We start from the raw sequence: 17577 nt of genomic DNA, 5'->3' as shown, positions 1-17577 counted from the left end.
CTTCAAATATTTTGGCCTCATTCCATGATAGTCACAGGTATTCTGCCAGCACATATATTTTGAGTCCTGTCAAAGTCAGCTTCCACTAAATCATTATTTAATCCTTTCCTAAATTAGAAGAGATCAGTAGATTTTTTTTTTTTCTAGGCAGGAGAGAGGTGGAAAATGGAACACCAACCCCCAGAATTTTGCTTATCTGATTTGGATGTTTTGGGGGTACTCACTGTTCTTGCCTCTCACAGGAAACCTAATCGGGCCTCATTTTAACATGAATGACTGTAGAAGGGACTGAAAGTTCTCTAAAATTTGGAATGACCTTGCTATATTCTACAGACTTAACTGCTATGTATCTAGACTGTCATTATTCAGATAGCAACTATGAATAGAAAATAGAATCCCAGCCATTCAACATCAAACATGATTCCTTTATGTCTGAGTAGCAGAACTATTTTTGTACCAGTTACAAGTCTTGCCTGTGAATTACTTTAAAAAATGAAATCTTGAACCCTGAGATTTTTGAAAAAGATTTTTCAAAAATCTTATTACCACCATCACATAAACATAGAAAGGAACAGATGTATACTATTAAAGGTGAAACTCTCCTTCACGTCTTAAAAGAAACACAGTGCATTTGCTTCTAAATATAGCTTGTTTAAATAATAACAGAAAAAAAAGATGTGTCTGCAGGTAATTAAGGAAGTAAAAATTAAGAAGGAGAATCATGTGAAAGTAGCAAAAAAATAGTTGAGAAAGAGAATGAAACTGGGTAGGAAAAAAAAACAACCTGATTCTCATACACACAAAAGTTGGAAAATAATACAAATCTCCATCATTTTAAGATAATTCTCTGTAAAGGTGAATATGTGCCATTTTGACTTAGAGGATTGATATGTATAGGGTTAAATACACTGATGGGCTCAGTTTCCTAAGCTATTCTGCTAATACTTAAATTTAAAATGGGTTTTTGATTTTTTGAAAGTAGCAAAACCATGTGATTAACCAGATAGGAAATCCCATGAACAAAGGAGTGTGGCAGGCTACAGTCCATGGGGTCACAAAGAATCCGACGTGACTGAAGCAACTTAGCATTTGGTTTTCTGAAAGGAGCAAAACCATGTGACTAGCCAGGTATTCATACATACTACAAATCTGTTAGTTTTTCATTTTAGGCTTTCTTGAATTTGATAAGAAGCTGTTGTATATATATATTTTCCCTAACGAGAAGGCAATGGCACCCCACTCCAGTACTCTTGCCTGGAAAGTCCCGTGGACGGAGGAGCCTGGTAGGCTGCAGTTCATGGGGTCTCGAAGAGTCGGACATGACTGAGCGACTTCACTTTCACTTTTCACTTTCCTGCATTGGAGAAGGAAATGGCAACCCACTCCAGTGTTCTTGCCTAGAGAATCCCAGGGACGGGCGAGCCTGGTGGGCTGCCATCTATGGGGTCGCACAGAGTCGGACATGACTGAAGCAACTTAGCGGCAGCAACAAGAACATTTAAGTGACACCACTTATTCTTAAAACACATACACGAAGTTTGTCCAGTGTTTAAGCATGTGTGAAGAAGAAACTTGTGTTTCAAAAGAGTCCCCATGTAGAATTTCAAAACACTCTATTACATTACAATAAAAGTAGAAATTTAGATATTTTTGTCATATAGTCTAGGTAAGAGAAGAATATATACCTGGAGAAATAAGCTAATTTAAATCATAAAAAAAATGTCTTTGACATGGAACTATATAAAATGCTCTGTGTATGTAAATATTCTGTTACCTTCTTTGAGGTGTCAGATGCACCGTCATAGCCTATGGAAATGTGGACCAGGAATCAACTCTGTGTAGTCAGTGAGGGACAGGTGGGAAATCATGTTTTCAAAAAAGAGGGCACTTATAGTAACAAGTTATCACTGTCAACTTTCACCTCTACCAAATGTGTGATTGGCTTAAGCTACTTATATTTTCAAATCTGTTAATTATTCACAGTTTTGGCAGAGCTGTTGGTTCACACAGTGTTGGTGGCTGTAGTCCACTTTTTTTTTTTTTTTTGATGAGTTTCATGAAAGGGAAATTGGAATTGTTGTTTTCCTTCCGAAACCTTTAATGGTACCACCATAGTTTTTCTGAATTCAGAACAGTTTTACAGTTCTGTTATGGAATGAGTGCTAACCTCCCAGCATAATTCTGCGGTTTTAAATGTTACACCAAAACTGGCTCAGGGAAGTAGCTATGTATGGAGGATTTGATGGGTTCCAGAAGAGAAAAAGGAACAGAAAAAAGGAAGAGTCGATTTTGTGGTTGTAAGGCTTATGGTTTAGGGTACTCCTTGGGGTTCAGAGCTGTGCAAAGACAGGAAGTATCCATTCATAAGTCTTGGTCCCTTTCTACTGTATTTGGTATCATAATTTAAATGAATTCAGGGCTGAATGCCAGCATCAGTCTGTTCTACGTGCTTGATCAAATTTCCATTCTTGCTTTCAGAAAGTGTACTTTAGTAGAGGGATGGTAGACTACTTCAAGGATCCACACATAGTGGAGGGAAGTCATAAAGTTGACTCCATGCTCTAAACATGACTGTGGGAATATAGAGATCCAAATACATGGTCTCCTCTTTAATACTACGCAGCTGATCCACAATTAGTGCCATTGTTTGAAACATGTTGAGAACGCCTCTTCTGTAACTTTTGTATTCCGGTCTATATCAGAACTCATAAGTAGTTATTTCATTACATTATTTACAGTGTCAGTCTATTATCTAACAGCTTTCCCATTTTATTCACTAAGTTCAGTTCTGATGTTTTTCTCTACAGTTCATTATGGGAAACTTTCAGACATAGAGCCAAGTTGAAAGGTTTTAAAGCAAAGCTAGATTCTACCATAACTTTTTTATGTACTTGCTCTGATGCATAGGTGATTGACTCTTTGGTAGTTTTTCTTCATTTAATTCACCCTAAAAAAAGTTTTTACCACTAACACACACACATGAAGACACATACATACACACAAAAGTAGATTCTAAAACAAGACTTTTAAGATAAAGATAAACCCATAAAAATACCAGCTAACTTCAGTACTTTAAAAAGGACTAGTAAGTATTTATGGTTAAATTCTGATATATTTGCTTAAAAATTAGTCATACTACTTCAGAGTCACACCTCATTTATGGTATCAGTCATATGACTACTTTATTATAAGATTAGATCTAGACATCTACAAGCACATGTAAGTACATTTAAAGCCATGTAATAAAAACTATGTATATGGACTTGGCAGTCAGTAAAAATGAATTTATTCATACCTGTTATGTGATACTTTTGAGCCCTCAGACCTTCTATAGTAATAAAAATGCAACTATTTTTATAGGGAAGTAAATTGTTCTTAGTTGTTCCTCCATTGTTACATTATGGATTAATACTTAAATATCATATCTACATAAAAAAAATCCTAAAGATTTCTCTGGCTTTAAAGTTCTTTCATTCAATCCTAAAGATTTTTCTGGCCTTAAAGTTCTTTCATTCATGAAGGTCTGAAATGCCTTTTATGACTTTGGTATCAAGTTTTCATACTTGGATGTTAATGTTGATGTGAATGATAGGAAATAATATTTGATTGACCAGCTTCTGATCCTTGTCCGGTAATATTTTGGGTTCCTTGACATGTTAAAAAAATACCCATAAGCATTAAATTCCTATAATCTTGGGTTTGTTGGGCTCCAGACCCTTTACCATTAGCAATCAGAATACCTTAAGACCTAGACACAATTTGGACTTTATTGGGAATCCCTTTGACTGTGGTATAAGTGTTCCCATCTGAAAGAAGTAACATTTGATATGGCATGTGTTAAGGAATTCTGTGGGCACTTAAATGCAAGAAAAACTTTTATAATAATAGCTCTGAAGAATTAGAAATAAGCAGATTAGGAGAAAAATCTTAGAATTGTAAACATGGAAGAGACCTCAGAGAAACTATTCAGTTCAGTCCCCTCCTTTTTCATAGAAGGTGATGCTGGATCACTCAGTAAGGTCAGCAGTTAGTGCTCATTTCATCGACTTCCCTAAGTTCATTCATTAATAAAAGACATAACCCATACAAGAACCCAAGACACTTCCACACTTATTGTTTTCCTACAATATGTCAAGAATTCCTAAAATAGGGTTTAAATTTTTAACTGTGTTTTATCCAGAGATACTGGGCCACAGAGATTAAGTAACTTGCTCAAGTTTACATAGTAAATGAGGGGCTGACCTGGGATTTGATTCAGGCTGGCTGGTTCTAGAGTCCACGCTTCTAGTCACAAAGTAGAATTGCTGAGCGAGTGAATGAGTATGTGGTAGAGGCAGAAAGGCGCTGTAACTCACTGGAGTTTGGGAAGGACGTGAGGTTGCTGTTAAATAATGAGTGCGTATTTTCAAGGGGGAAAGGTAAGAGAGCATCCTAGGTACAAGACCCAGAGTCCAGGAGGTGCCTGCTGGGTTTGGGAGCTCTGATGTTCTCTAATGAGGGGGCAGGACTGGGAAAGTGAAAGAAGGTGTTAGAGCAGCGCAGCTTGATTCAGAGGATGGAACTGATGATGCCATACTGTGAAATTTGAGATTACTCCAGCAGTCAAGTAAGAAAAGGGATGAAAATAATGTACCTTAAATACCCACTGTGTGCCAGGTGGTTTAATGCTTTATACTTGTGCATGCATGTGCACACACACACACACATTCACATTCATTCTGTCCCTCTTATGAGGCACTCCCACCATGGCCAGAGGTCTCACTGCCAGTAAGTGGCTGGAGCACAGGATAGTGACCAGTCCCCTCTGACGCTGTAGCTTGTTTTGACCTCATTTGGCAAGGGGCCAGTGGAGGTTTTGAAGCAAAAGGGTGGCCGGATCACATTTCTTTGCTTTTTGGCAAGAAGAGAAGAGACAGGGAGATTAGAAGTGAGGGGAGAAGTGGGGTCAGGGAGATCAGCAAGGGCTATTCCAGTCCCAGAGGCAGGAAGAGCTCTTCCTGAGGCAGTGGCCATGGGACTCCAAAGGCAGTTCTGATTTGAGGTTCCTTTCAACCTACCCTTTCCTTGATAGTCAAGGAATGCTTTGTCTGTGTTGCGCTAACAGGACCGTGTGCCTTAGCAGCAGTGGACAGCGGGGTCTGTGGTACGTCAGCAGTTGGCCAGGGCGTGGTGTTGATCCAGTGTGAACAGATTTTGGTCATGTTGACAGTTGTACACTCAAATGGCTTGTTTATTTGATTCATGATTAGTGCCTTTCACACAGAAGATTAGCACTCAAATTAGTGTTTGTTGAGCTTGACAAAATGTGCATCATGATGGGTGGGAAGTTACTGCTGTACCTACTACAGGTGGCCTCAACCTTCAGTTGCTGTTGATGGTCTCAGATGGCAAAGGACTTTTGCATTTCCTGAGACAGAAGGAAACTGATGCTTCTCAGAGTCCAGTTGTGAGTAAATTATTTTTCACATGTGAATTTCTGTTAAGCTAAGGAACATTAAAATTATCTTGCTTTATGAGTTTTCTCATTTTCCCTTTACTAGATTTAAACAGTATAAACCAGAATAAAGTATCAATTTAGTAAATAATGTGCTGTTCTATTTTAAAGGATATAAATTTAAATGTATTTGAATTAGTTTTCCTCTGCCCCAAACTAGAAGGTAAATACATAGTTATAAGTTATAGCTGAATGTTTTTCTGAAAGAAAAAAAAAAGAATCATTTTCAACAATTTACAGAAATGGTTTAGATTCTTTCATTTTTAGCCTAAAGGGAAAATTAGTGGATGCCAGAATGAGGTAGTTAGGGTAATAATAAGAGAAATGAAAAAAAATGGACAATGAAAGGACATTATCCTCTTAGAAGGATAATGAGATGGAATAAGGAAAAAGGAGGAAGGGAGCATTAATGAAAATGAACAAGGGAATGCATCATTTCTAGGCAAATAATGAGGACATAAATAAAAATCCTGAAGTCCTTTTTTCCCTCGTCTGTATGTATTTTCTTCACAACGTAAGGAAGTATAGAGCACTATTGAAAAGCAGGTAACTCAAAGCAACTATGGCAAGGAAAAAGGAAAGGAAAAAAAAAAGCATACCACAGGAGTATTTTCCACTGTATAAACAGTCTTGTAGATTCATTAGAAGACAATTTGGAAAATATTTGATAATTGTTGCTTTCAGTCATAACAGGTATGTGCACAATACACTTTCTATTCATATCAAATTGGTTTGATTAAGGTTGGTTGAGTTTGACATTCTTTGCTTAATCGAGCTTGCTCATACTTTTTTAGATATGTCCCACTAATGAATGACTGATGTGAGTTGACATAATGTAGGATTACCGTAGTGCAGTTCTTAAGTGACTTCAGTGTATTTTGGGAATATTGTTTTAATTCTAAAGCAAGGAATGGAGGTCAGAGATCATTTAGCCCAACTGTCATTTCATAAATGAAGAAAATAAAATCTTAGAAAAGCTACATGCTTTTGCCTGTGGCCTGAGGCTGGTTGGGAGCAGCCTAAGAATTACTCACATTCCCCCAGTCCACTGAGATTTCATCACATCAGGCTGCTCCAGGATCTCGGGGCAATAGTAGAGAAATTACATGAAGATTTAGAAAAGAATCTTCCTCCTTTTGCTGCCATTACCAATCAACTTGTTACTGGCTTCAGAATGGAGCAAACAGAAGAGAAAACAAGCAAAACATTTTTAAGAGAACAAATTGCTAAGGGAGAGGCATGTGTTGTGGAAGGTTTAGCATCAGTGTAAGACCCCAGAGCCCCTCTCAAGGCTCCTGTTAATTGGTGAGCTTGGGCAGAGAACCATAGCCTCATTCTGGAGGGAGAGCAGATTATTCTAGTTATAAGAGGCAGAGGCAGGATCTGGTGAAATCAAAAGTTTCTTCCAGCTTTAAAATTCTGATGTAATTGTTATGAGTACCAGTGATAATCTCAACTTTTAAGGACACTTGTGGCTCATTCCTTATCAAAATGAGGGAGGATAAGTAATGTAATTGCTCATAAAAAGCTACTGTTGTTTAAAAATGATACTGTTGGCTGAAAAATCTTAGATGGAATGTGAGAAACTTGTTGATACCTCACCTCTATCCAAGGGAGGAGCTAGCATAAGCAAAATACAAAATTTTTATTGTAAAAAAAAGCAAAACAGAAAACTTGACCTTGTTGCTATTTAATAATCATCTACCTTCTTGGTCTGGCATAGTCAGTTATCCAACTCATGAAAATTTAGAGCACTGCCACCTCAACTTTGAGTTCAGAAGGCCATAGATTTGTGAGGAGAACTTAAATAATCCTCTCTTTAGAGCAAAATATGTTAGCCATTATGCCAGAATGAAATTTAATATTCTAAAAGCTTTTGTTAAAATAAATAACCTGAGTTTACCATTATAACTCTAGTATATGCTTAAAGCAGATACATAAAATATATTAGGCAATTCATACTGGAGACTTAATTCAGGATTTAACTGGTGTCACTATAAGTAAATTCTTCTACAGAGAATTTTTATATCTCAGAAGCCATAGAGCACTGGGTGCTCCCCAAACTGTCTTGGAGCCCTCATATTTTATGGTTGTCTTCTGTAATGCTGCTATTTTGTGATCACTTTTCAGCATAAAAACAGAATAAATGAACACAAATTTGATGTGCCTTCGGAATCATAAGATTCTTAAGAAAGGAAAAGTGGCATGTTAAGATAGTCTGCAAAGAAGAAACCAATTTACAGAAAATTCTTAACAAAGAATTTGAAGAAATTTTTAGAGCCAAGTAGAGGGGGAAACAACTTTTTAAATGGTTGTAAACACAGACTTATGAGTGCAGTAGCATACTCTTTTCATGCACTGTTTACTTTGCCTTCCTTTACTTGAAACTTCTGGTAGTAGTATCTTAACTGTTCAACACAAGGGCTATTTGTGATCATGAAACCACACTGCAGGAGAGTTCCAACAGGTGGGAAATGGCTGGATGAAGCCTCAAAACCCCACACAGTCTAACCGTGGGTGCCTCTTGATGGATATCCTAGGTTATTTTGAGGGATTGCAGACTTCATTTCATCTTAAAAGGATCATTTTTCCAGGCCTCTTCATAAAGTGGAGAAACACATCAAGACTCAGAAAGGATACAGAAGGGCCTGTGTGTTTTAAGGGATAAAAAGATGACCCTGGCAAAAATAAAGCCATCAGTTTAACTTGGATCTTATCAGGACAAATAACATTAAACTTTTCCAGTCATGAGCACACACACCAAATTTATGAAGAATAAATTATACCAATTTTAATACCAGTAGTGAATAAAGTAATTTCATCCTGTAAATACTGGTAGCCAGCTTAAAAAGGAAAGGGTGGATGTAATCTGAATGTAACTTAGTTTCATTGATTGATTGATAATATCTTCATTAATAATTTAGGAAAGAGCCTCACTACTACACTGCACATATGTGTGTGCTAAGTCGCTTCAGTCATGTCCAGCTCTTTGCGACCCCATGGACTGTAGCCCACCAAGCTCCTCTGTCCATGGTATTCTCCAGACAAGAATACTGGAGTGGATTGCTATGCCCTCCTTCAGGGGATCTTCTTGACCCAGGGATTGAACCCCCATCTCCTGCGTCTCCTGCTTTGCAGGCATATTCTTTACTGCTGAGCCACCGGGAAGGCCTTCTACACAGAGATGAACTTCTTATTCCAACAAATGTTGTACTCTCCAGCAAGACTATCATGGTCCCAAAATTATTAAAGTTTTAAATGATAATTTTCTTTAAGATGCAGGATGAAGTACAGAGATAAAAAGACATCCCAGAATTGAGCAGGATAAGGGCCTGTGCGCAGGAAGAGGCCCACCTCTCCAGGCTTCTCTCTCTGCTCTGTGAAATGTGCCCTCAGGCCACAGCTGGGAGTTTCCGGGAGTGATTGGCTCTTTCTGGATTCCATCTCTTCAGATACTGCATTCCCTTTCCCACACCTCACCCCTGTCATCTAGTTGTCTTATTCACACCTAAACATTCAACTCAAAGAATAACTCCTCTTGGAGACTTCTCTAATACCCTACTCCCACCTCATAAGTCTGGCTTGAATTTCTTTCTTTGTGTGTGTGTGTGTGTGTCTTCAAGATACTGGACAGGACTGCTATGCGCACAACATCATGAGATGGTTAGGGCCAAAGACCAGAGCTAGCGCCTAGGCCTGAAGGCCTGTTTACCCCCTGCTATCTGAATGACTGAGGGGAATTGGAATTGTGTGTGAGTTTTCAGCTCTCTGGGTCATTTCTTTCTTTGTAAAATGAGGCTTATAGTAACACCCTCATAGGGTTATTCTGATGCTGCGATGAGTTCACATATGTGCAGCAATTAGAACAGGCACAGAGCAAATCCTGTAAGTGTGAGCGCTCATCAGCATCCTGATTTGCATCGTTATTATTTCGTCATCATTATTGTTATCATGATTGCTTGTCACTCACACTGTACTGTATTTCTGATTTCAGAAATTGGAGCTCCTGTCATGCCATATTAGGCTCTGTAGCCTCAGGATTGAGTACCCTTGGCATTTCTCATTAAATGTTTTCTCAAGTAAGAGAATAAGGAAGAGAATAGAAAAGAGAGTGGCTACTCATCGACTCTGAGAGATTATATGTCACAGTGGAACATATGGCATTTGTTTGTGTACATAAGCAAATGAAATATAGGAATGGAAGTTAGATGTAATCTGGGAATTACTGTTTTACTGTAGTCACTGTAACTGTTACTAAATTATTTATTCTAATTTTCAACTACGCACACATTTTTGTTGCTTAGCAATGGAAATCAATTGCTTTATTAAATTAAGTATGTGTGTTCATATTTTTATGGGGAGTACTAACCTGGTGACTCAGACAGTTAAAGGAATCCACCTGCAATGTGGGAGACCTGGGTTCAATCCTGGCGTTGGGAAGATCCACTGGAGGAGGGCATGGCAACCCATTCCTGTATTCTTACCTAGAGAATCCCCATGGACAGGGGAGCCTGGCAGGCTACAGTCTATGGGGTCACAAAGAGCTGGACACGGCTGAGCAACTAGGCACAGCACAGCACTAAACTGTTTGTGTCTACAAGGACAGAACTGGAAGAAGGGGGCGGAGAGAGTTACGAGTCAGGGCTGTTTAGTGAATGTTCAGATGTGTGGGCCAGGGTCCACCCTCCACAGTGGTCGCCTGTCCAGGAGCTCCACCAGGGAAGAGTGTGTTTTTTACTGTCTTTAGTATTAATATCACTGTACAGTCTTAACATACTTATTTTTTCAGTTAAAATCTACTTAGGTAAATATTTGATTATTCAGTACTAGAGGACGCTGTAGAGAATAGTGTAGCATTCTGTGAAATGGCCATTTGTGACAAGTGTGGGTGATTGGTGGATACAGTTGGTCATAGGGCATACCACACCATTTTCCTTCTGTCTGTGAATATTCTGCCCCATGTGCCTCCTCCGAGGTCCCTGGTCATGTTGCTCTCTTCCCTCCCTTCCTCCATTTCCTCCTTATTAGACTTTGAGTTCATAACTGGTTTGTAACTGTATGAAGTGTCTAAACTTGCACATCTATAAAATAGGCATCATGATTGTTTTTACCCCCTTGGATTGTGCAGATAAAATGAATCCATCTTTGGAAGCCCCAAACAAGCAGCATTTGGCACAAAATGAGGTGCTACCCATGAGTATGTTGTTTTAACTGTTATTGCTTTCCTTTCTTTAACTTGCTGTTTTCTTCTTCTACTCTAAAAATCCAAATGCCCAATGGTTGATTGTGAGCTGGTGGTGCTGGTTGCGGGGTAGAAGTTCATGTCTAGATGTGCCGGGTGGAACGTGCCGAGGGCTCTTCTTTTTGGCCCCATCTTGGCACTCAGCAGCAGGCCTGTCTTCTCAGATGAGGACATTGAACAAACCAATAGGACTGAGCCCTTCTGTTGCAATTTTTAAGGGGATGGGAGACTGTGTAAAGCATTGGTTTTCTTTTTAATACCGTTTAAGCATTGTGTTTTGCTCATCATTGGGGTGGGAACTTGGTGGGGAAGGGCACAAACATTAGGTACCTGTTGAGCTGTGAGTGGACACAGAACCTCATCACCTGCCTCCCACGTCAGAATTTGTGTCCTGGAAGTCTGTGTAGTAATTATAGTAGAGATTACTTTATAATAGGACTGGCATAGATTGCAATCTTATCTGGGAACAGTTAACTTATTAATGATCGTTCTGGCCTGTTGGCAGCCATGCTGTCTTTAAACTGTGAGAGAGATACCATCTCTCAAGCTGTGAGGGATAAGTAATTGGATGGGGACCATGAAGAACTAACTCCTGGGCATCAAGGATTCCCCATCAGACTGGAAGCACAATTCAGGCGGAGGGCTTGTAGGGCCCTTTGTAGGTGGTACACATACAAATCAAAATCTTGGCTACTTTGAGGTTTATTTGGGTATATTTTCTTCCGTATGCTTCCAGACAATGCCAAGGACTTCGAGTCTGAAAGGACAGGGCAGCTAAGAAATTACTATAGAAATCTACACTGAGGGGCCTAATCTGCTGAGATCATGGGAGCAACTCTACCCTGTTCTTGCTACCAGAAAGAGTGCTTTGTAGAGTAGATATTTCTGTATCTTTTAGATTTAGCGTTTTTGTGAACTTTGAATGAAATGTCATCTAAGCACCTAGCTTGGTGCCTGTCACTCACCAATCATAAGTATGCGCTCCCACTATTGTTAAAGAAAGTGGAAATTAGCTAGAGGGTAGATATTAGGAAGAGTGGTGCAGTCAGAGGGGATGGTGTAGTAAAGATTCAGAGGCATCTGACCGCATACTACGCTAGTGAAACTAAAAGGAAACAACCATTTCAGAAGTCGAAGAGAATATTCATAGAGCTGCTAATAATAGTAAATGATTTAAATATTATTTTGATAAGCAGCTTTTACTGTACAACAGCTCCACTTGTAAAATTAAAGTGACCGTAAGAGAATTCGAGATTTTATCTTGAACTGTTCCTTCCCTAGTGTTTCTGTCTCAGGAGATACCCAGTTATTTATGGCAACAGCTTCCAAGTCAACTCTGATCCTACACTTCTCCCCTTCACTCTCTTGTTTGCCTCTTTCTCTATTCACATCTGTTTCCATTGCTGATACTCCCATTCTAGCCAAACCGTGAACATGGTTGGCTTGGATTGATGCAGAAGCTTCCTAATAGTGTCCTTGATTTTCTGCTTACTCATCTACCATCCCTCTTTCCCATGGAAAACAAGAGAAAAAACACAGATCAGATTATGTCACTGCTCTGCGAACAGCTCTCCAGTTTCTCTCATTGCGCTTAGGAGGGGAATCCAATTTCTTTTCGCAGACTCACTTTCATGAATTTTCCAACCCTTGTCCATCTCTCCAACCTCATTTTGTGTTTTTCTCTAGTTTGTTTGTTTATTTTTAATGTTCCTTACACTAGCCAAACTTCTTCCTGACTCACGGTTGCCGTTGACCTGCTCTCTCAGGCTGGCACAGTCTTCCTTGAAGCTGACTCATCATTAAAATTTTAGCCTACGTGTCACCTCCTCAGAAAGGCCTTCCTTGACCACCCAATCCAAAATGTCCCCACCTTTCACTTTCTATGCTTAAGATCTAGCTTTGCATTTTTCATAGATTTTTATTATTGGAAATTATCTCATTTGTTTTCTTATCTTTTGAATTGCCTGTCCCTCCCCACTAGAACTTACACACCTTGAGAGCAGGGATGTGTTTCATCTTTTGTTCACTGATACGCAATGGTTAGAACATGCCTGGAACATGATGTGTGCTCAGTAGGTATTTGCCAAATGAGCACAAGAATTTTATTAAAATCAACAAATGGTTTACTTGTGCCCCGACTATGTAAAACATGACCCAGTAGTGGGTGCTGGGATGAGAAATTTGTAGATTTCATCCTAGAAGTTTTTAAACTCAACAGAGTAATAAACACATAAATTATTTCAATGTGCTATGTATTCAGGCTAATGAGATAACATAACTATCCTCGAGCTATAGGTTTTATTTTCCATAAAACCTCGGCCAGACCCCCTTTCTCCAATCCAGTTAATCTCTTCATTGTCCTTTTTATACACGGTGGCCTCTCTTGCTCTTTCTGTCAGGTTTAACTGGAATGTGTTTCTTACCCTGGAGTGGCCTCAGTTATTTCTTCTTTGCATCTGGTAAATGCATCTAAGACACACAGTTGATACTTTTATTGGTTGACTGATACTTAATATGAATGTGATTTTTCACATCAAATGTTTGGTTTTGTTTTTACAATGAAATTCTGACCTATTGATGCTTCTGATATAATGACGCAGGATGTAGAGTAGCTTTATAAAGAAAATGAGGGGAGATTCTTATTTAAAACACCCACAGGTAATGTCTACTTTTTCAGAAGTTCACAGAGGAAATCCTTGTGACCACAGTGTAAACATTGTAAATAAGCAATCTGTTATCAATCATGTTTTATTGCCATTGGAACATGTTGAGTGCTTTGATAATGACCTTGGGAGCCAATAGCCTCTGTAACCTAGATGTAACCAAGGAACTCTAGAATAGCTCAAAGCCTAAAACATTGACCTTCAACCTGCCTGGAAGCAGATGGAACACTGTGCACACCTGGCTGTGTGTAAATGTTAACCTGTTTACTCTGTGATGTCAGGAGCAGCAAACCAACAGCGTATGCGTATGGTTTTTCCATTTCATAGAGCTTCATGGTTTTTGTTAAGAAAAGTTCTTCAAATATTAAACAAAAGGCTGTGAAATATTAGATTCATTAGAAATGTAAAACTTAATACTGCTATTCTAGCGGCAACTGCGCAGCATGCGTAAAAGAAGTAACATTGACAAACATTACTTATTTCTGTGGTTGTCAACATTTAATTAAACAGGGCCCCTACATCTTAAGATGTCACTGTTTTGTATATGTGCAATAAAAGGTTCAAATTAAAATACTGTACAATTAGTTTGCATAGAAAAATGACTTTTGCAGACCTCTACAATAGACAGTTTAGAGAAATAAGCATTTTGTGTTTAAATTGTGCTCCTTAGTATTTCAAACAGATGGCAATGGCTTTCCTCTTGATTATAACTTTGAGGCATGCTTTACTAAATGGAATCAGCGGGGTTCATTAAGGTCCCATTTGATGTATCAGTATTATAAAAATACCATGTTAATTATCCTCAAACGTTGCAAGTTACCTCCATTTTCCTGCAATCAGAAGATGAGAGAAACCCTGTGAAGCAAATTAGTCCTAATTGAAAGAGGACTGATTAATATTTAAATAAGGCATTGTGTGAGGGATTCTGCCATGAGAAAAATAGGCTGAACATCTGAATTAATTGCATAGCAGGTTAAATTAAATTTCATATAATGGGTTGGAAGATGAGTTGGCACAGGGCTTTAGCAGTGAGCACAATGGCTGAAATACCAGTCTTTTCTTTCGCTCTTGGCTGAATTCCATCGAGGTCCTTGTAGCCATTACCTCTTTGTTGTCTCTCTTTCAATGCAAACAAAGGTACTAACAGAAAATTGCTACCACATTTTAAAAAATGTTAATCCTTTTTGGGAGACAGCACCTGTCTACACATTTTCTCCATTTCTCTTCCACCTTGGCTGTAAAATTGGGAAACATTAGTATCTTTCTCCTTGCCAGGTTTAATGAGGATTGATGTCATAAAATGCTAATGGCTGGAATATAGTTAGAATTGTGCTATTAGTGGGTTATCACTGTCTGACATTTTCACTGCACTGGAGCATGCATGTGGAGCCTGTTTAAAGTGATTGGGTTACTTAAGGGTCCCTGTTAGGGATATTTAATCCAACATAAATTACTTATGCACTTTGTTAGTGTTCAAAGGAAGAGTGTCACGTTGTACATGCTGGCAGTTTTCCAGTCAAGAGCTGTTAATTACTGTACAGCAAGTGAATACATTTTGCAGCAGTGGAAGTCCTGGGGGTGTGGGTGGGTTCTGTATCTATATTGCATCTAACTAAGAATGAGTGGATGAGCGTGCAGAGGAGAAGAAATAGACTGAAGTCATTTTTGCCCTCAGGAATCATAGTGCCATTTGTTTTCATTCTGAAAATAAAAACAAATGACAGTATGATTCCCTCCAGGAAAAAGTGCTTTGGTTATAAAGCATTTCTGCCCCCAAACTAGCAATTACCTATCTATATGCTGTTAATAACGAAATACATTTGCCAGAGCTGTAATTCAGAATTTTACATCTTTGTGAACTTCAAAATTTGTGAAGATATTATTTGCTAATCAAGCCAGAAAATACAGCATTGATAAAGACACTTTTAAAAATTATGATTGGCATAATTATCTTTTTTAATAAGCTTGGTAGATCAGAAACTATCTTTTTAATATAACTTTGAAAGATCAAGTAGTCTTTGTTTACATTAATAGCAGTTATGAAATCTGCATTATTTGAAACCTAATTGTGAAAAAGTAAAGTTCTTTAAAAAGACCTACCTATTGGCCTTGACTGCCATTGCAGTCAAAAAAAGGGGCCAACCTAATCTACATTTCTGGATTTGAACCTCTAGTGTTACTTAGAAGAGTGTCCACAGGTAATATACATATCAGAGATCTTCAGTACTATCCATGTGCTGAAATAGCCAGATGCATAGATCATGAAATTTTTTGCAAACGATTCATTTTCTGTCTAAGAAGATACAAAAATGTATAGTTATTAAGCTTTTGTAAAATAATCCTTCATTCTGAATTATGACTCTGAACAAAGAACATTTCATTTTTGTAATTCTTATTATAGCCATCAGTTTTAAATTAAGAGTTGGAAATATGTGCCTAGCATATTTATAAACTTCCTTTAAAAAAGAAAAAAACCTCATTTTCTTACTGAAGAATGATATTAGGCACAACTGTGTCAAACTTGCTTTTGTAATAACAGGAATAAAAATATTTTGATTGGCAGTATTAAAAGGAATTTCTTATTAAGGGGATCCCTCTGCTATTTCACACAAATCATGGTAACAGATACAAATCCATACGGTTAATTCTAATGCTTAGTATATCATCTATTAATGAAGTCATGCTTCAAAAGATTTCAGAGATGTTTCTGCTTTGAACAGAGTTGTAAGACCTGATGTTGGGGAGTTGATGACTAATAATTCACCAGGGATAGCAGTGAAATCTGAAGCCTTCCTAAATTTAACTGGCTAACAAGCACATGAACAAAGAGCAGTAGGTCACAGTTCTGCAAGATGGGATCTATTACCAGACTCAAATACATAGAAGTCTGTATCCATCTTTTGATGAGGATCACATGTATATGCGTAACTCCTCGTAAGGCTAATGGCAATTCACCAAAAATATTCTTTGTGCACTTCTGGGCGATGGACCAATCTCCTGAGTGTATCATGAGTGATGAGACTGTTTCAGTGAAGTTGATAAAATATCAGGGTGAGCAAAGGTAATAGTTCCTTCATAATTGGCTAATGATGAGAAGGAACATGGAAGATCTAAATCTGTGCAACAAATCCAGAATGTTTTACAAAGATGCTTAGACTCAAACCAGTGAGTGCTGTCAAACAGGGTGATTTTAAAAAGAAACTGTTTCTGTATTTTGAACCATCTTTAGTTCATAGAAAAGTCAAAACAAAGTTCACGTAACATAAAGATGTAACAAAAACAAAGACAATAAACTGCAAAATGCCTGCAAATCACAAACATTCGATCTTTTGATCTGCAGTGAAATTGAAGGATGACTTCATGTTTTATAATTCTAACCTCTGAGATTAACAGGTATATCTTCATACTAGATAGTACAGAGATAGGTAATATTTAGATAGACAATTTTATATATTATGTGAAATTTTGACCTTCTTAGTTACATAGTCTTTTATTAACCATTTATTAACCATTAGTAATGTCCCTGAGTTTGCTGCTGCTGCTGCAGCTGCTAAGTCGCTTCAGTCGTGTTCGACTCTGTGGGACCCCAGAGACAGCAGTCTACCAGGCTCCCCTGTCCCTGGGATTCTCCAGGCGAGAACACTGGAGTGCCTTGCCATTTCCTTCTCCAATGCATCAAAGTGAAAAGTGAAAGTGAAGTCACTCAGGTTGTCTACTTGAAAGTTACACAGTCGTGTCCGACTCCTAGCGACCCCATGGACTGCAGTCTACCAGGCTCCTCCGTTCATGGGATTTTCCAGGCAAGAGTACTGGAGTGGGGTGCCATTGCCTTCTCCGGTCCCTGAGTTTAGGACTGGACAATCTGGACACAGCTCTAACATTGAACCAAAAGCCAGAAGCATTTCCTTGTAGATTGCACCCAGTCTCTTTCTGTGCAGTCTCTTTCTGTGTTGTAGATTTCATGGTGAGACCACAAGTAAAAGAGGTGCAGAGGTTGAAAGCAGGTGATTAGCCAGTGGAAATTGCTGTAATTGTGAAAGCCTTTAGCAGTTACCACCCCACCTTCCAACCACCACCCCGTGTTTCCCTCATGCCTCACTTCTGGCCTAATCACAGGGACACTGTTTTTTGTTGTTGTTGTGTTTTTACAGCAATTCTATGGCAGTGTTAAATTGCTT

At 38.5% G+C, this 17577-nt stretch overlaps 1 protein-coding gene across 1 annotated transcript in view; it reads left to right on the top strand.

Annotated features, from left to right (window-relative positions):
- Positions 1-17577, top strand: part of TOX (thymocyte selection associated high mobility group box) — a 314252-nt gene that overhangs the window by 64930 nt on the left and 231745 nt on the right. The window lies entirely within an intron of this gene.

Source organism: Bubalus kerabau, chromosome 14 (genome assembly GCF_029407905.1).
Source record: "Bubalus kerabau isolate K-KA32 ecotype Philippines breed swamp buffalo chromosome 14, PCC_UOA_SB_1v2, whole genome shotgun sequence".
Lineage (NCBI taxonomy): Eukaryota > Metazoa > Chordata > Mammalia > Artiodactyla > Bovidae > Bubalus > Bubalus kerabau.
This window is presented reverse-complemented; position numbering and strand designations above follow the sequence as displayed.